At 41.1% G+C, this 20,942-nt stretch overlaps 1 pseudogene; it reads right to left on the reverse strand.

The window, feature by feature from the left end:
- LOC102869218 overlaps nt 1–13,941 on the reverse strand; it is a 48,970-nt pseudogene extending 35,029 nt beyond the window's left edge.
- Between the last annotated feature and the right edge of the window lie 7,001 nt (nt 13,942–20,942).

The following is a 20,942-nucleotide window of genomic DNA, read 5'->3' on the forward strand; positions in this document are numbered from 1 at the left end:
AATGGTGCAACCATTCTGGAAGGCAGTTTGGCTCTTCCTCAAAAAGCTGAACATAGACATTCCATATGACCCAGCTATTTCACTACTTGGAATATACCCTGAGAATATGAGAACTGAGGCACAAACTGAGATTTGTACACAAATATTCATAGCAGCATTATTCACCATTGCAATAACATGGAAACAGCCCAAATGTCCAACCACAAACAAATGGATTGAGAAATTATGGTACATTCACACAATGGAATACTATGCAGTATGCAGGAACAATAACTTTGTAAATTAATACCCAACTTGGGAGGGACTGGAGAGCATTATGCTGAATGAACTAACTCAGTCCCTCAAGGATAAATATTGTGTACGACTTATTTTAGAATGAGTATAAGGATCCAGGAGGGGTGGGAGAGGCTGGATGCAGAGGGATGTGGATGTACAGGAGGATTAATCATTGAGTTGTACAATTTTGGGGGTTGAGGTGAGGGAAATGGAAAGAATTTGTTAGAATTTTCTAACTAAACTAGTAAAAAAAGTTATTGTTAGTAGTTGCTATAGCATGGATTCTCTCTAACGCAATTGTATGGAGTAGAATTACTTTATGAGATTTTTAAGATTGTGACCTCTCAGAAGCAACTTGCCAGACTTGTGGGCTGAAGTGCCCCTTTATGAGTTCAAACCACTAACCTTTCAGCTACTAACCCAATGTTTAACCATTGGCACCATCAAAGAACTCCTGCGTTATCTATCAGTATGATGTCTTTCTCAAGGAGAGCTTTGTAGAGCTGTGCCTCTGTTCTGTGATCTCAGTAAGATCCTGAGGGCAAGAGTAATCTTTAAAAAAAAGGGGGGGGGAAGTATTAAAGCACTGCAGCTGAACATAAAAGTGGAATTGAAAAGGTTTTAAGTATTTCTGTATGAAGCATAAAAAGTCATTGATACATTTACCAGAAAGTAACATTATATTCACAATGTTCACTGACATTTTTCTACCCTTATCTCTGTTCATTCTCTTGAAAGTGGACTTTAGTGCACCTGCTGATTTGGTTCTTGTCAAGATTGTTAGGAGCTCTAGTAGTTAACTTTTTGTTGTTGTGTACCATTGAGTCAGAACCAATCCATAGCTGATACTCCAGGAGGTTTTCAGAGACAGTTAATCGCATGTGAGGGGATGCCCATCTTTCCCCATAGAGCAGCTGGTGTATTCGAACCATATGCCTTCAGGATTGCAGTGTAGCTTCTTAACAATAGATCATGAGAAGAGAGCACGACCCTTAACCAGGTGGGTTGACACAGCAATAGGCTTAAGTACGTCAGAGATTGTTAGATAGGACAGGGACAATGTGCAGAATTGTTGGTCACAGGGTCACTCTATGAGTCGTACCCGAAGCACCTAACAACAGCCATTACCTTAGGAGCCCCAGTGACACAATGCTTAAGTTCATGGTTGCTAATTGAAAGGCCAGCAACCTGAAGTGGCTCTGTGACAATTAGACAAAGCATCCTGCTTCCTTAAACATCACAGCCTTGGAAATCCTGTTGGACAAGTTCTACGGTGTCCTATTAAACTTTCAGGTGCATCTTAAAGTTGGCCCATGCATAAGGATAACAGATATAGAACTGATTGATGCCTTTGAGCTGTGGTGTTGGAGAAGAATAGTGAATGCCTTATAGACTACCTGAAGAACAAACAAGTCTATCTTGGAGGAAATGTGACCAGGGTGCTCCTTAGAGGCAAAGATGGTGACACTTCATCTCCCATACTGCGGGAATGTTGTCAGGAGGGACAAGTTCTTGGAAAAAAGACATCATGCTTGGCAAGGTGGACCATTGGAGAAAAAGAGCAAGCCCCTCAAAAAGATGGGTTGACACATGACTGTCACAGTCAGCTGTAGAATACTGGATATTGTGAGGATGGTGCAGGCTAGCGCCAAGTGTCAATCACGGGGTTGCTATGAGTTGTAATTGACTAGACAGCAAATAACAACAGGAACAACATTCTATCCTACAGGGCTGCTATGAGCTGGGACTGATGCAACAGCAGTGGAGCTGATTTGCACCAGAACTATTTCCATAACTATTGCACTTATTAAATAAAGGATATCTCTGTACAGCATAAAAATACTGAGAGAAAGAACTGGCAGCATGAACCCACACTTCAACAGGCTCATGAAAAATAAGTCCAGTAATATTTGAATACCTTGGTGTCATTAGCAATTTTCCCAATGGAAAAGTACATTTCTACCTAATTACTGCCTTACAATACATGAGTGATCGTGCAAGTCAGAGTGTAACACACAGCTCGAGTTCCACCCAATGACATATGACATATATAGACTCATCAGCCAAAATACTCAGTTTGTGCAGAACCTCGTCTTTATTTATGGCTGAGGAGTTGGACGAGATTAACCCGGAATTACACTCTGTATTATAAATTGTCCACGTTTAACTTATTTCTGTGACTTGAGTTTTCTGTTATTAAATTTTGCCCAGTTTTAAATAATAACCACAAAAGGACTCCCTCACAACCTGCTACTTAATGATTATTTGTCTCTATTGTCAAGGAACAACCTCACTTTTTGCTCTGAGTGAAAAAGAGCAGAGGGGGAAAGAGAAAGAGTTGGGAACACCAAAGCCTTCATCACACTGGAGAGGATGCTTAGGAAAAGCAAGAATGATTTCATCCACAGATGAATTTTCTAGAACTAGGCAAGCATGGTTGTACTGCTTTGCTTTCCCAGATTGAATTATAAGAAAATTAAAAAAGAATCAGCAAATTTGCAGTTGATTTCAGCAAAGTTGTGTTTATTTTGTTTATCAGAATTCACCTGCAAAGTTACTTCCTTGGACAGTGGCTTCCTTGACTTCCATTTGTAAACAGAACCTCAGTTCCCTCTAATTCTTCACCTTGTTTGAATACTATGCACAGCTCTGATACCTGACTGGTAAATAAAGATGGTTGTCTAACCCCTTGTTGTTGTTTTTTTGGTCCTTTATGGAAAGGTTGGTACTTTGAACCATCCAAGGCACCTCAGAAGACAGGTCTAGTCATTTACATGTGAAAAGTCACAACCTTGAAAATCCCATTAAGTAATTTTTCTCTGCACATATGGGTTCACTATGTATTACAATTGGCTCCACCACAAGTAACATATTTTCGAGTGGGTGTTTGTTTGCTTTCTAATTTTCTGTTTGCCTGCACCACATTGGACACTTAGAGAGAGAGTGCTTCTTTCTTAGTCGTGTGGAGTGTATTACTATTTCCTCCTTCAAGATGCACTTTATTGTGCTCTTCTTCCCAGTTTTATTTAGAGAAGTGAGGAATCCACCGAAAAGACCAAACCCAACAAACAATAAGTCTGTGTTGCCTAGTTCTCCTGCTGTAAGCTTAACCACAAGTTTGGAAAAAAAGATTTAAGAGAGAAATACCGGATGTGCTTTTTGAGAAAGTGTGGTTCTGGACTGAGAACTCTGGAATGCACATGTTGCCTGTCCCATCCCATCCTCCCTCCTCACATGCATGCACTACTCAGGTTGGAACTGTCATCTTGGGACCATGACAAGGAAGTAGAAATAGACTTGTCCCTGGTGGATATTGGAGCCATTGGACTATTTTAGAGGCAAGAATGGTGAAACTTTGCTCACATACTTTGGGATGTTGTCAGGCAGGGCCAGTCTTAGGAGAAAAACATGCTGGGAAAGGCTGAGGGTCAGAGAAAGAGAGAAGACCTCAACAAGCTGGTTCGACACCGTGACTGTAACAATGGGCTCGAACATATCAGAGATCCTAAGGATAGCACAAAATAGGTCAAGGTTCAGGTCTGTTGTTCATCAGGTCGCTCTAAGTTATAGTTGACTCGATGGCACATAACAACAGCAACAACATCACCATATTACTGTATCACACAAGAAAAAGAAAACCCTTGACTGAGCCATTTCTTTTGGTGTTCCTGCCCACAGTTGTTGCATTACAGCATTCCTGTACTTTGAGTGGTGACTGGTATATGGTCTCACATTGCCAGAGTGAGAACTGACTCATAGCTGACCCTCCAATGGGTTTTCAGAAGCCGTAAATCACATGAGAAGAGATTGTCTATCTTTCACCAATGGTGGATTCAAACTGCCTGAAGGTTAGCACCACAACTCCCAGTTAACTACACCCTTGGGAACACACAAGCAGACTATAATATTAAGTAAAAGGTACATATTTGGGATTGAAAATGTAATGAGTTATACTCTTCATCCCTTGAGACTATAGGAAGTTCAAGGGTTATAAATGTCTGATTTATGTAGTGTCCATAGTTCAAATCAACCCCCATCAAGTCTATTAAAATTTGAGGTACAGACAATGGTTCAGAACAGATAATGCTTCTTTACGAAATGAAGCAAAACATTACCACTCTAATTATGATATTCTTGGGGGCTCTGCTAGTGTATTTCACAAGGAGTTGTACTCTGAAAAGTACACTCAAAGGCAAAGCCTCCCTGGTTCAGATCCACCTCCCTGGGTTCAGATCCACCAGCTGCTCCGTGTGATGGGCAGTCTCCCCCTGAGTAATTTACAGCCTCCATAACCCCACTGGAGGGCCGGCTATGAGTCAGTCCCCACTCAATGACAATGAGATGGTGATGATAACTGTTAGGTGAAAGATCATTTAGTGTAGCTGGAAGTGTTTCTTTAATATTTTTATGCATAGATACAAACTATATCTAACTGTTCTGGTTTATCTACAAATTCAACTTAAATACAGATCAGGAATGGAACTTCATAATCTAGGAGCTAAATGTATAAGGTAATTGACGAATAGATATAGAAATCTAATAGAGAAGGGTTGTTGGTTTTTTTTTAAATGTCCTTCCATTCATCCACTTATTAGTTATTGAATTTCTATTATGTACTAAGGGATTGTGTTAAATATTGGGAATAAAACAATAATTAAAAGAGACCACAACTCCCTCTTCATACCTCTATTTAATCGAGGAAGAAAGATACTGAAGAAGGGGTGTGTGTGTGTGTGTGTGATGAGTTGTGGAGAAACTTTCAAGATGTGATCTGAAAGTTCTTCCTGAAAAGCAGTTACTATGGCAGAGGCCTGAAAGTGTGCTGTGTAAATATCTGTGGGGAGACTGTTCCAGGCTGAGGAAATCGCAAACCTATGAGCTTCTAGTGTACCCTTTCAGCGTGGGTCTGACCTATATCCTCCTAGCTTTGCCATTTTACTGACAGCTCAGTGTCAAATTACCAGCATCTGCATCTGTTTAGCCCGAGGGTGTTCTCTGGGCATTGGTGCCTGCTCTGCCCACACACATGGCTGCCTGGCAGTGCTGGGAATTAATGCTGCTTGGGAAAATGAGAGGGCAGTGAGAGTAGGTGTATAAATACCCCAGTCCACTTGTCTTCCAGGAGGGCAAACACTCCACGTTTACAATAGTGCCCAGATTGTAATGGGGTAGTTAAGAGAAGTAGCCTATTATGATGACTAGTTTACCTGCATATCCTTTATTAGCATAGAAACCTTTTCTTATCTATTTCCCTTCCCAATCTCCTACCAACATTTTCTTCACTTTCCAAATAAACAGTTTCCTCTCAAATCCTTATCTCCAGGTCAGCTCCTGGGGGAACACAGGCCTAGAAAGGCCTTAGGGTTGAGCATGTAAAGAGTTCAGTATTTCTGTAGCCTAGGGAAGGTGGGAGGAACAAGACAGGAAGCCAAGGTAGTACAAGGTCATCTGGAACAACACCTGCTAGGACCCTGTGGATTTCCATTTTTACACCACCTGAGATGGAAAGTCTTTGGAGGACATAGAGCAGAGAAGTAACAAGCTCCAGTTTATATTTGAATGTTCATGCTAGTTGTTGTATTGAGAATGGTTAGAGGAGGAGTAATGTTGGAAATAATGTTGGAAATGTCAGGCAGCTAAGTCCATGGTTCCAATCCCCCAGCTGATAGGTAGTTGTCTCCTTACATAAAAATTTACCACTTAGGAAACTGATGGTCACCATGAGCTGGAATCAGCTTGTCGGTAGTGAGTTTAATGTTGGAAGTGAGAAGCCACTGTGGGGCAGTGGTTACCTGCTTGGCTTCTAACTGAAAGGTTTGCAGTTCAAACTTGCCAAGTGTCCTGAAGGAGAAAAGACTAGGAAATGGATGCCTGAGCACTTAACTATTGTGCCACCAGAACTCTTTTTGTAAAGTTTACAGTCTGGCAACTTCCATGGGAGAGTTCTCCTCCATCACATGGGGTCGCTGAGTCAGAACTGACGTGAGGACACTGAAGCTGGAACATTAGAAGTAGGAAGTTTTGAGGAAATAGTAAGAGATGATGAGAGCTTGCCAGGGTGACAGCATCGTGGCTGTCAAAGCTGGGGTAAAAACACTGCCTAGTCCAGGCCAAGTGGTTTGTCTGCCCTGTCTCTTTCCAGTTGAATTCCTCTTCTTAGCTGTGGGAAAACTTTAGACCACACTGGGCAAAACCAGCATTCATTAATTACACATGTCTGAGTGTGAGCCTTGCTCCCACCCCTTACTACAATGTAGTTTTGTGCTAGTATCTAATTTCTCTAGGGTTAAAATATTACCCATCACACTGGGCTGCTGTGAAGATTAAATTAACTGAGAATGCGGTTGTAAATTGCTGAGCACAATGTTTGAGTAAAACAGTTTTAATATTATAATTCTAATTACCATATTCCATCAACTATAAGACACCATTGTTAGTTAGATGTACTGTTATTTATGTACCTATAAGCAAGAAGAAAATGATGCCAATTAAGTTGTGACACAGGATCTTAATGACAGTCCTATGTGACACGTGAATTAGACACATCAGCTTCTTACTACTTTGAAATTTCTCTCATCTGTTGCAAGAGATTTGGCCATGTCTTTTCCTTTCAGTTTTATGGCCTTACGTATGACAGGTAATAATTTTGCACATAGCTCAGAAACAGCATGAACTCAAGTTTAATTGGAAGCCTCATCTCCTTAAGGGTTTCTGTCTTTGTTAGGAACTTTCTACAAAACATTCAAAGAAACTACCATTCCTCCTTTGATGAATATTTGCTTCAATAACATCATCTGCATCCTGCTACTGTTTTGGTGTCCACAGAAATTGTGGCTGTAATAGCTTTTCATTTCAATGCTGAATCATTGTGCATTCACTTGGAAAGTCTATCAAACATCAATTAAGCTCAACATGCACAGATTCAACAATGTGCAAAATATAGTTGAAACAATCATTTGGACAGATGTGACCACCTTAACAGATTGACAGGCAAGAACAACTATATTGTGACTTAACAGAAATATATATAAACTCATGTACTTAAAAAAAAAAGTTTTACTATTCCTAAGACTCCTAAGTCAGCAATCTAGCAAAAGTCATGGTATATTTATGTCATAGCATTGTTGTTGTTGTTGTTGTTATGTGCCGTCGAGTCGCCTGCAACTCATAGCTACCCTATGTACAACAGCCCTAAACTCCACTCTGTCCTGTGCCAATCGCACTGTTTCTGACACTCCCATCCCAATTATTCCAGTGATCGAATCAATCCACCTCATAGAGGGCCTTCCTCTCCTGCGCTGTCCCTCCACCCTCCCAAGCATGATGTCCCTCTCCAAGGACCGGTCTCTCCTCACAACATGTCCAAAGTATGTTAGACGGAGCCTCAGAATCCTTGCCTCCAAGGAGCCACCCGGTTTAACCCTTTCCAGGACAAATCTGTTTGTTTTCCTAGCAGTCCATGGTATTCTCAATACTCTTCTCCAGCACCACAGCTCAAAGGCATCAATACTCCTTCCATCCTCCTTGGTCATTGTCCAACTCTCTGATGCATAACAGGTGATTGCGAAGACCATGGCCTGTATCAGACACACCTTAGTCTCCAAAGAGATACCATTGCTCTTCAGTACTTTGAAGAGGTCCCTAACAGCAGACTTTCCCATGGCAATGCACCTTTTAATTTCCTGGCTGCTGGTGCCAAGACTGTTGACTATGGAACCAAGCAAACTAAAGCTGTGTACAATCTCAATCTCTTCACCATCCATCCTGATGCTGCCAATTGGTCCAGTGGTGAGAATCTTTGTCTTCTTGACACTGAGCCTCAACCCATATTGTAGGCTGCAGTCCTTGACACTCTGCAGCAGGCGCTTCAGGTCCTCAGTTTCAGCAAGCAGGGTTGTGTCATCCGCATAACGCAGATTGTTGATAAATCGTCCACCAATAAGTCACCAGTATGTCATAGCATACTACGTAGTAATAAGTAAATAATAAGGAACAACATACATAAATAGAACTCATATTTAATCAACAAAACAAGCAAAACACATAATGCTATTAGGAGCCAAGAGAGTCAACACCTGAAGGGTAGAAGGTTTGAATGACTGGAAGTGAATAAGAGATTAATATCCAAGGTGTTCTTAATATTCTCGTTTCTGGAACTAGATGAATATACAGTAGGTGAAAATTCATTCAGTTGTATACTTGTAGCTTGTGTACTTTTCTTTAAGCATTGCTATTGTTGTTGAGTGCCATTGAGTCGAGCATTACTCATAGCCTATGAACAAAAGCCCTGAACTCTGTTCTATAACTATCGTTGTTTCTTTAAATTCATAGCATTTTCAGAGACATGTTGTTTAGGAAGTGGATGCCACTCCTGCTTCCAAGCTTGTCTCAGTCTGGGAGCTCCACCAAACACTGTCCACAATGAGTAATCATGACAGCATTTGACACACCAGTGGCACATCATTCAGCAACACAGCAACTCCAAGTTACTTTGGTGCAGGAAATTGACAGACCACTTAGAAGTTTGTTCATCCCAAACACAATTAATACTAGGCTCTTGGGGCCCAACCACTTTTTAAATGCAAGGCCCACCCATGAGGTCCTGGTTGACTCTAAACAAGAGGCTTCCAGCATACAGATCATTGTTAGCTAGAACTGGTAAATCCAATCCATTCTCACACACACACACACACACACACACACACACACACACACATTGTGAACTGAGAAAAAGGAAAGCAAACAAACAAGCAGTCCACACCTGATCCTCACTGAAACAAGGGAACCCATCTTCCAGAATCCAATCTCTTCACACATGAGCCTCCAAAACTGGAGATTTAGTCCAGGGCTCAACCTATCAGTCCACAGCTCATTAACTAAATTCAGATTAAAGTTAAAAGTATTAGTACACTACAATAAAAATAGAGGAGAGTGTGTGTGTGTGTGTGTGTGTGTGTGTGTGTGTGTGTAAAAACAACATGTTAAGTTGAATAAAGAATCACTTGTGATTCTGTTTTCTCACAGAATTTTTTAAATGAAATTCTATGCTTCTTAGACCGCTACTTCACACCATATATAAGGATTAACTAAAAATTTATAGCGGTCTAAGAGCTAAAAAAGATCCATATTTACTCCCATTAAAAAAAAAGTGACCTGACAGACTATGGAAGTTATCAAACAATATCTTTACTATCACATGCAAGAAAGATTCTCCTGAAAATTATCCAAAAAATGACTGGAACAGCACACCAACAGAGAATTGCAAGATGTGCAGGCTGAGTTTAGAAGAGATAATTGCAATCAGAATGTTACAGCCAATGTTAGATGGATATTAGCTGAAAGCAGAGTACCAGAGAAATGTCCACCTGTGTTTTATTGACTATGCAAAGGCATTTGACTGTGTGAATCATAACAAACTGTGGCAAACTTTGACAAGAATAAGAATCTCAGAAAACTTGATCATGCTTATGCAAAATGTGTACTTGGACCTGTAGACAATCATGAGAACAGAGCAAGGAATGGTTCAAAATTAGGAAAGGTGTGTATCAAGAGTGCATCCTATTTTCTTATCTTTTCAATCTATATGTGGAACAGATCATCCAGGAAGCTGGGCTCTAGAAGGAGGAATGTGGCATCAGGACTGGAGGAAAACTCATCAACAATTTGCATTATGCAGATAACACAGCCCTGCTTGCTGAAACTGAGGAGGCCCTGAGGGGTTTGCTGTAGAAAGTTAAGGAGTGCAGTCTCCAATATGGATTGAAAATCAATGTGAAGAAAATAAAGATTTTTCATCATTGGGCCAATTGGCAGCATCATGATAGATGATGAAGAGATTGAGATTGTTATCAGTTCCAGCTTGCTTGGCTCCACAATCAACGCTTACGGTACTAGCAGCCAGGAAATCAAAAGATTAATTGCACTGGGGAATCTGCTGTCAGGGACCTCTCCAGAGTACTGAAGAGGCAATGATGTGTCTGAAGACTAAGGTGCACCTGCCTGATCCAAGCGAAACAAAGCTGCTCTTTGGAGGCAAGGATCTTGAAGCTTCATCTGACATACTTTGGTCATGTTGCAAGGAGGGACCAGTCCTTGGAGAGGAACATTGTGCTTAGAAGGGTAGAAGGATGGTGCAGGAGAGGAAGACCTGGACAAGACAAAAGGACTCAGTGACTGGGGAAATGAGGTTAGGTGTGTCAGAGGCTATGACATTGGCTCAAGATAGAACAGGGTTCAGAGCGGTTGTACATAGGTTTGCTATGAGTTGGAATCAATTCAATGGCACATAATGGCAACAACAAAAGCTAAAAAAAAAACCCATAAAACTTTTACTATATTTCAACAATTAAGCCCTAGATGTGCTTGCTAACTTGTGCCAAGAAATTTGGAGGACAACCACCTGGCCAACTGACTGGAAGAGATCTATATTTGTTCTCATTCTAAAGAAAGGTGGTCCAACAGTGTGGAAATTATCAAACAGTATTATTAATATCATATGCAAGCAAGATTCTGCTGAAGATTATAAAAAAAAAATGACTGGAACAGCACATCAACAGAGAACTCCAAGAAGTGCAGAATGGGTTTAGAAGAGGATGGGATATTGTAGCTAAGGTTGGATGGATCTTGGCTAAAAGCAGGGAGTACCAGAAGAATGTCTATCTGTGTATCATTGATTATGCAAAGGCGTTTGACTGTGTGGATCACAACAAACTATGGCTAACTCTTAGAAGAATCTCAGAACATTTGAGTGTGCTAATGTGAAACCTATACTTGGACCAAGAGGCAGTTGCCAGAACAGAGCAAGAAAAAACCGCATGGTTCAAAATTGGGAAGGGTGTATGCCAGGGATGTATCCTATCTCCATTTTCAATCTGTATGTAGAACAGATTATCCAGGAGGCTGGGCTTTATGAGAAGAAATGTGGTATCAGGGTTGAAGGAAGATTCATCAACTACCTGTGTTATGCAGATGACACAACCCTGCTTGCTGAAACTGAGGAGGACCTGAAGCACTTGCTGCAAAAGGTCAAGGATCGCAGCCTTCAATATGGATTGAAGCTCAACATCAAGAAAATAATGAGTTTCACCACTGGGACAATTGGCAGCATCATGATGGATGGTGAAGAAATTGGGATTGTTAACAGCTTTAGTTTGCTTGGCTCCACAATAAACACTCTTGGCACCAGCAGCAAGGAAATTAAAAGATGTGTTGCATTGGGAAAGTCAGCTGTCAGAGACCTCTCCAAAGTACTGAAGAGCAACGATGTCAGTCTGGAGACTAAGGTGCACCTGGTACAGGCCATGGTCTTTGCAATTACTTGCTATGCATCAGAGAGCTGGACAATGACTAGGGATTATAGAAGGAAAATTGATGCCTTTGAGCTATAGTGATGGAGAAGAGTATTGAATATACCATGGACTGCTAGGAGGACAAACAGGTTTGTCCTAGAGAGGGTGAAACCAGGCTACTCCTTGGAGACAAGGATTCTGAAGCTTTGCCTGACTTACTTTGGACTTGTTTGTTGCAAGGTAGGATCAGTCCTTGGAGAGGGATGTCATGCTTGTGAGGGTGAAGGGACAGCGCAGGAGAGGAAGACCCTCAATATGATGGATTGATTCAGTGACTGGGGTAATGAGGGGGTAGGTGCATCAGAGACAATAAGATTGGCACAGGATAGAGCAGGTTTTAGGGTTGTTGTACATAGACAGGGTCACTATGAGTCGCAGGCAACTAGATGGCACATTAACAACAACAATGAATTTATTCAAAACCATAGGGGTAAACCACAACTTTAGATTTGTCAATGTGTGCTTAACTACATATCAAACAATAAATGAAAAAAATAATTAGAGGAACCATTACATTAGTGACCTAACTCAGTTTCATAAGGACAAATACTGCATAAGACCATTTGTGTAAAATTAGAAGCATAACTAGTAAGATATGTGTAAAAGTCCAAAGGGGGAAGGGGAAAAGGGTGGGGGATTGAGGGTGGGGAGAGGCAAAAATCACAGGTCATAGAGTATGGTGTGTAGAGAGAGGGGTTGAAAGAATTAAGAAACATCACATGAAAAGATGGTGTAATAGCATAGATTAATTTTATAAAACACAATGTATGGGAATGATCTTATGAAACACAATGCGGATGCAGAAATGTGTGAAACTCAGTGTATATGAATGAAACAACATATATAAATTTTGTATGCAAATCAATGTAAAAATAAAAAGATATATGTAAAAAAATGAAAAGGAGACCTATAGAATTTAAAGAAAAAATATTTGCAGATAATAAATTTGGTCTAACATCCAGAATATGCAAAGAATGTTTATAACTCAACACCATAAGAAAACTCAATCAAAAACTAAGTAGTCTTAAATGGAATTTTTGCCTAGGGAAGTATGTTTTCGTCAGGGGTTATCTAGTCCATTCCTGCTCCTAGCAATCCTGTGTACAGCTCTAATTCTGCTTTATCACCACATGCTTGGCCCTTTGCTGTAGTCACGCGTCAGTCTGTTGCTTTGTGGGTCTTCTTCTCCTTCACTCAAGTTTCTAAATGTGCTGTCTTTTCCCCAGAACTGGCCACCCACTTAGAGGAAAGGTCTCATCCTTACCTCAAAGAAGCCCTCTGCTGCCTTTCTTCCAACACAGATTTGTTTGTCTTTTAGCGTCTATGACATAGTCAACCCTTGTCACCAACACCAAAATTCAAAAGCATCAATTCTGTGTGTGTTGTTATGTGCTGTAGAGCCGGAGCTGACCCATTGCTGACCCTCTGGCGGGTTTTCAGAAGCAGTGAGTCGCTGGGGAGGAGATTGTCCATCCTCCCAATTCTTTATGATCATCATCATCACTCTCTGTCTTTCACATGCATATGAAGCAATTGAAAAGACCATGGCTTGAGTCAGGTGGGTTGAAACCTCCATAAAAGCATGGCCTTTGGGTAACTGCTCAGCTCCCTGTGGCCACAAGGCAGCAGACTACCTGACCTCTGTTAGGTGCAGGGGTCAACTGCCCAAATGAGCGGGCAGTTTGGGTCGGGGGATAGATATGGCGCTGGAATATTTAGGAACAAAGTAGGGAAATAGAGGCATGTGGGTAGGAAAGGCAGGGTGAGAGAAAGAAGAGTTACTGTTACCGTTAGATTAAGGGATCCAGTGGCCAAATGGTTAAGAAGTTGTGCTGCCAACTCAAAGGGCTGGCTGTTTGAATCCACCGCTGCTCCGCAGGAGAAATACAGCAATCGCCTATGCGACTTATCGTCTCTGAAAACTTGCTATGCATCCGTTCTGGTGAAGGCAATAAGGGAGAGGGAGTACTGGCAGCCTAGGCCGTAGGGACTTATGCCGCTAACCCAGATGGCGCGCGCCTCCTAGAGTTCGAATCCACCACGGGCACCGCGGGAGAAAGATGGCCAGTCTCCTCGGTTACGATTTACAGCCTCACGGATCACTGTGGGTCTGGACAGCCAGGCCAGCAATGAACTTGAGTCTGAAGGTGAGGACCAGCGGTGGCTGCTTGGAGACACTCAGGGCTCGCGCGCGCCCTCTGCTGGCCGAGCCTTGCGCACACCTCCGCGCGCGGTTAACGCACTGGGGAGCCTGTGTCCTGGAGTCCGGGGAAAATCGGCTGTGTCTGGCCGAAAAGACGAACTGCAGCTCTTTCATGGCTTCCTATCAGATCAAAGTGGGCAAGAACACTGGCGAATGTAGAGATTTTATTTATTACACTGAAGCAAATTGGAGGCCGCGCCTTCCCCAGCCCCAGATCCCAGCAGCAAGTTCTTTCTTAGCGTCTCCTTCCAGGATTCTTACACTGTCTGCCTGGGTCACCAGCGACCTGGTAGTTTGTGTCTCAGCATCGTATTGTTCCTTGCGTTCTCTCCCCTCCCCCTTCACCACCGCCCTGTATTGGGACTACATAAATTAGGGGAAAATCCTGCCTTTGCTTGCAAAGCAGAGCGCAGGCAGCTCCTCTAATTATGCAGCCTCTTATTTCTCCATTTGTGCTTAATTCAAAGCTGTAAAAAGCTTTTCAAAATAGGTGTGCGCTCCACTTGACAGTTGTGATAAAACAATGCCTCCAACACAGCGAAAGCAGAGGCCTGTTCGGTTTCCTCTTCCATAATTTATAGCGAGTTAGCCCCCCCCCCCCCGCCGCCCCATCAGGAGATAAGAATTTCTTTGGGAACAATTTTCTTTTAATAGCACCATCTGAAGTAGCAAGCATTTCTTCGGCTAGAAAACAGTGACTGAAGATTGAATTAGGATTTAGAGGGAGGCCGCCTGCATCACATAAATAAACAATGAGGGCCCAGCCATTTCATTACAGAACTTAAATAAGCAGGACGGATGGTCTGCTGGAGCGCTGCACGTGCATATCCTGTTTAATAGAAGACATTCTAGGGTCAGGAGCATTAATGTGCTCACAGTACCATTCATTCACTCTGCTTGAGTTACTTTTACACTAAGCCCCAAAGCTGTGGGTCAGGCAAATTATTGCTGGCAGTAATGCAGATCAATGAGAAGATAAGGGAATTGTTAACCCAAGAGAGGTCATATATTAAATCAGTTTAAGGATTTATGGCCCTGAGTTGAACCTGATAAATGTTAATTTGTGATGGATCCTGCATATTGAGTTATAAGTGTAAACAAACAAACAAATAAACAAAAAATCACAAAAACCCAACCAAAACCAAACAACAAAAGCCCAAATTCATTTAAGCACATATCAAGTGGTCAATGGCTCATGTAATGGACATGCCCAGAGCTTCAGGCGTTCCTGGCTCCAGACACTCATGAGTTGTTAGGTCTTCTCCACGTTGGCTGCTTTCATGTCCCACTCTCATTGCTGGGATTTGCTGATGCTCCATGACTACTTCTTGGCACTTTCAAGCCCAGTGGAAAGAGGTTCTTTGTTGTTCTGCCAAAAGAGCAGGGTTACATCTCTTTTGACCTATTTTGGACATGTGCATATTCTGAATCAGTGCTTAGGTTTGGAGGCATGAAAGGTTGTACAGTGATAAAGCCCATCCTCTGAGTACATAAGGGAGCTCTGGGGGCTTAGCGGTAAGGACTGGTGTTGCCGACTCATAGCCAAGTGACTTTAACTGACCAGCTGCTCCTAAGAAAGGCAGGCAGTCTCCTCCCATGTGATTATTGCCTCTGGAAACCTCTGGAGGGCCAGCTATGAGTAGGCTTTGACTCCAAGGCACATAAAACCAACAACAACACGAGTATATAATTTCATAATCCATATTGTTAACACGCTGCTAACTCAAAACCACTGTAGCATTTGGATTCTACCAGCTGCTCCACAAGAGAAAGATGGGCAACCTCTTCCCATTTGATTTAAAACCTCAGAACCCACCCCACTGGAGGGTCAGCTATGAATGAGTTCTGTCTCAACAGCAGGGAGTTTGGGTTTTTTGTTGTCATTTTTAATGAGTGTGTGTTTGTGAGGTTTGTGGATGGCACCATAACAGGTAGCTAGGAGAGGATAGGAGTGGCCTCACAAAAGAAAATCCACGGACAAGATGATGCCGCAATGGGTGCAAACCCAGATGTCTAAGAGATCACAAATGCAATTTAGAAAGGAATGTTTTCTAGAAACTTCAGATTAATTCAACTTGCTCCTGGGAGAGAATGTTAGGAAGAGTTCTCAATCTGTTCATTCGCCCAAGATCCTATCTCCAGGTTAAATGTATTCGCTAACTGAACATGAAAGTGTTCTTTATAAATAAAACAATCTTACCAGCATCTTTTTTTTATACCCTGAACTTCTACAACACAATGGTTGTCATCTTTTAATTTTCCCATTTCCTCAAATGACAATAAAGTCTTATTGTTTCCTCACAGTTGGTGTAATGAAAGAAGATGTGTGACAGCTCTTCAAGAATCATGATGCTGAAAGGGTCACGTGCACAAAGGTCATTGTTTAATCTGGGTACCTGAGATTTAAGGTCCCTGTCTTTCCTTTAATAGGGTTCTTTAAGTTCTGCTTGGAGCCATTTACTTGTGGTTATGCTGGTGGTATTCCATTTCCTCTGGAGTGTTTTACTAGTCAATAAGTTATAAAACTAAAAGGATACACACACACACACACACACACACACACACACACATCAATATAGGCGGTATACACACACACACACACACACACACACACACACGAGTCCATGTCAACTACTTGATGGGTGGATGGATAGTGTCAATTCCAATTCTCTAGCTGTGATATTGTAATGTAGTTTGTAACCTATTAAGGCAAAATAGATGAAAAGTACTTAAGATCTCTGTTTTTATCACTGTAAAAACAATGTGTAAAAAAACCCCAAAAGACCTCCTAAGAATCAAATCCCTATGCGCATCCAGAAACCTCTCTAACAGGGTAAAAAGGGAAGCCACAGACTGGGAAAAAGTTTTTGGTAATGACATGTCAGACAAGGGACTTATATCTAGAATTTATAAAATACCCGAGCACCACAACAAGATAAAGGAGAATAACCCAGTTGAAAAATGGGCACAGGATATGAACAGACACTTCACCAAGGAAGACATTCAGATGGCCAGCAAGCACATGAAGAAATGTTCAAAATCCCTAGCCCTGAGAGAGATGCAAATCAAGACAACCATGAGATATCATCTCACTCCAGTAAGACTAGCAAAATTTAACAGAACAGCAAGCAACAAATGCTGGCGAGGTTGTGGAGAGACTGGAACCCTTATTCACTGTTGGTGGGAGTGTAAAATGGTGCAACCACTGTGGAAAGCATTGTGGCGCTTTCTCAAAAGGTTACAAATAAAGATACCATTTGACCCAGCAATTCCACTACTGGGAATATACCCTAAAGAGACCATAAATGACATCCAAGTAGATATATGTATACCCATGTTTATCGCGGCTTTGTTTACAATAGCAAGGAGTTGGAAACAACCTAAATGCCCATCAACAAACGAATGGGTAGAGAAGCTGTGGTATATTCGCACAATGGAATACTATGCTGCATTGAAAAACAAGGAACTCATGCAATATTATTCAAAATGGGTGACCCTGGAGGACATTATGCTGAGTGAGGTATCTCAGTCATAAAGGGACAAATGCTATATGGTGCCACTGTTGTAGAATGAGGCTGGCATTGGGGTGGGGGTAAGACTGAGAAAAACTGGATGAAGTATGTTTACGGCATTGAAGTCTATGGGGGAGAGAATAGTCTAAAAGTATTATATTTTAGGGCATTATTTTTATCGTAGGAGTACGCAATGAGGGTTGCAGAGTGGATTATATTTGGGGCTAGGGGGTAGGGTTTGGGGAGATGCGGGGGGACTATGTACCAATGAGGAAGTTTTTCTTTTGCTTTTCAAGGAGAGGAGCAAAGCGGGGGAGGGATTTGTGTGGGGAGAAGGGTGCAACAATGAATGAATGGAATTCCAAAATCTCTGTAGATGTTCATTGAAATGAAAAATAAACAAACTAAATTAAAAAGAAATAAAAAAACCCAAAAAACCAATGTGTATAAATTTGTAATGATCTCAAATTAATTTTTAGAAAGATTTTAAAAGAACAAGGGGGGAAAGAGTAAAAATGATAGAAGGGTTATCATGACAGTGTCTGCTATCTTTTTATTTAACTTTTTATTTTGTTATTGTTGAGACTATACGCAGTAGAATATCCCCTTCCATTTTGTTGTATGCAAATATTAGAAGTGCTCCTTTAAATAACAGTGCATTCAAATGTATTCTTATCTCTGCAGACTCAAAATCTTTGGTTTAAAGTTGTTGGCCCTCTAGGCTAGGCTGAGGATATACTGGTTTAGCTATGGTAAAAAAAAAAAGTTTAAAAAGTTCTATAAGCATATATTCATTCAACAAATATTTCTTGAACACCTCTATTATCCCTGTATTGTTCTAAGTGCTGCCAAAGAATATTGAACCAAAGAGATAAGATCCTTATCTTCCTGAGGTTTAGACTTTAAGAGTAAAGAAATAAACAAAAAGCAACAAGCAGGTCATTGGCAGAACTGAGTGTAAAGTGAAAATACAGCATCTCTTGTAGTTTAAATCCACCAACTGCTCTGTGGGAGAAGGATGGGCAGTCTCCTCCCATGAGATTTACCATCTCTGAAAACCCACTGAAGCATCAGCTATGGGTCAGTTCCAACTCAATGGCACACAACTACAATAACAACTTGTTATAAAGCTATTAGAATTTCAAGACAGCAACAGAAGAACATTAAACTAAGTGAAGAGACTTCAAAGCACAATACTCTGAAAGATTACACGTGCCGTTCACCCGTGAAAGGGGGACCTGATGAAACAAAGTTAAATCATTTCAGATGTTTTTTAATGTGCACAAGTAAAACACGATAGAGAACAATTAGGAACAAGTGAGCTGTTTTTGAGAAGTGGTTAGAAAAATCCCTCTGTTAAAAGGTCACAGACAACTTAAGACTTGAATAAAGAAAAGGAACCACGCATATACATTCAGGGCAAAGCATCTAAGCAGAGGGGACAAAAAAGCCCAAGATGTGAAAGTATATGTTTGAGAAACCAAACCAAAGAAGGCCAGTGTGACCAGAGCTTTTATTTCTAGTTTGTGTCCAAGTATGATTTCTAACCCTATAGTCCTTTAAGAAGAAACCCAAGTTTGTACAATTCTAATCTACATCTTCTTGCAAGAGGTATAGCCAGAATGTTCCTAGAAGCAATGATGATGAGACTTGCTCTTAGCCCTGAAGGAAGGCTTTGAGCTTGGTAAAAAGTAAGTAATACTTTGTCACCAAGTCAGAAGAGACTCCCAGGTGACCATCCAGAGAATTTTGTGAGGCTGTAAAACCACATGGGAGATTTCCTCTGTTTCACCTGCAGAGCCACTGGTAGATTCAAATGACCAGAGAGGAGAAAGCTTTGAGGTAGAGCACGTATCCCTTTCCTCTATGCCACCGAGTTCTTGGCTAGAAGGTTATTAAAAAAAGGGGGAAGAACTTTAACTAGATGGTTGGACAGTGGCCACAAAAGTGTATTCAAACAAAGCAAGATTGTGAGATGATTCAGGATCCTGGCTGTTCTGTTCTTTTATGCTTAGGACCACTGTGATTCAGACTTGACAGCGTCTAATAAAAACAGTCAGTAACAACTTGAATCTGTTCTTCCTGGATCTGGGACGTTCATCTGAAATGAAACCAGTAAGACTCTCTCAATTAACATCAACCTCTAAATGTGTGGTTCTTTGTGGACATAACAGGTCATGTTGTGTTCCCAAGCTCTTCTCAAGTGGGTCCTTGATGTTTCTTTAGTGTGGAATATTTATTTTGTTTTCACTGAAAATATATAGCATATATTGGAATGCTGAATTGAGGTCTAGCTGGATGTGGAAAGCGTGGAGTACAATTTGATATTAATAAATGATAGTGGCAAGTATCTGTGCTGCCATCCCAAAGGCACGTGGTTCGAGGCCACCAGCTGCTCCGCTCTGGAAGGATGGGGAATTTCCTCCTATGGGTTTAACTGCTTCTGAAAACCCGTTGGAGGGTCAGCTATGGGTTGGTTCTGAATCTACAGTATACAACAAAAGCAAACCCATTTGTACTTACTGCTAGTGAGCCCATTCCGATTCATAGCAACCCTGAAGGAGAGAGCAGGACTGTCTCATGGTATCTGAGCCTATAAAGATTGGAAGCAGCTGGTCTCATCTTTCTCTTGTGTAGTTGTTGATGAATTCAAAGCAGCCACAGTACTGGTGGTACTAACAAGTGATACACAAAATAAAAACAATTCTACTGTCATCATACTTGGATATGTTGCAAAGAGGGATAAGACCTTGGAGAGGAACATCATATTTGGGATTGTTGGAGGGACAGTGCAAGAGAGGAAGACCTTCGATGAGATGAATTGACTCAGTCTGGGGTAATGAGGGTAGGTGTATCAAAGACAATAAGGTTGGCTCACGATAGAGCAAGGATTAGAGCTGTTGTACATAGGTTTGCTATGAGTTGCAAATAATTTGATTGCACATAATAACCATAACCAGACTACAACTTACTGTTAATAAAATGGGGGGGGGAGGGCGGAAAGACCCACCTTCCTGATTCCAGCTGCTTCAAACAACAGCCTCAGGCTTTTAACCACAAATGCCCTCCCACAGAGTCCTAACTGGTTTAAACAAGAGGCACCCAGCCCACAACTCATTATTAATTAAGTAAAAGAAGACCAAATATCCCACACCGGATTGTTAATGAAATAGACCAACAAGCCCACAACAGACTGTTAATCAAATTAAAAAAACACACACCAAAAACAACCCACCAAATTTTAAATCAGATAATCGTATCTTATCATATACTATACAGAGAATGAAAAATAGAAGAATGGTACTGCATTCATAGTAAAAATATCAATATCAACTTTTATGTAGAGTACATAGGGTTGTGAATAATAGGTTATTATTAATACACATACAAAGAAAACCTGTTAATATGACTATTATTCAAGTATACACTCTTACATCTAGAGCCAAAAATGAAGAAATTGATAATTTTTACCAAAACTTTCAGTCTGAAGTTGACCAAACATGTAATTAAGATTCATTAATACTTGTTGACTGGAATGTAAAAGTTGGAAAAAATAAAGAAGGAATACTAGTCAGAAAGTATGCCCTTGGTTATAGAAATATA

Source organism: Elephantulus edwardii, unplaced genomic scaffold (assembly GCF_000299155.1).
Source record: "Elephantulus edwardii isolate Elephantulus edwardi_28Jun2011 unplaced genomic scaffold, EleEdw1.0 scaffold00132, whole genome shotgun sequence".
Classification (NCBI taxonomy): domain Eukaryota; kingdom Metazoa; phylum Chordata; class Mammalia; order Macroscelidea; family Macroscelididae; genus Elephantulus; species Elephantulus edwardii.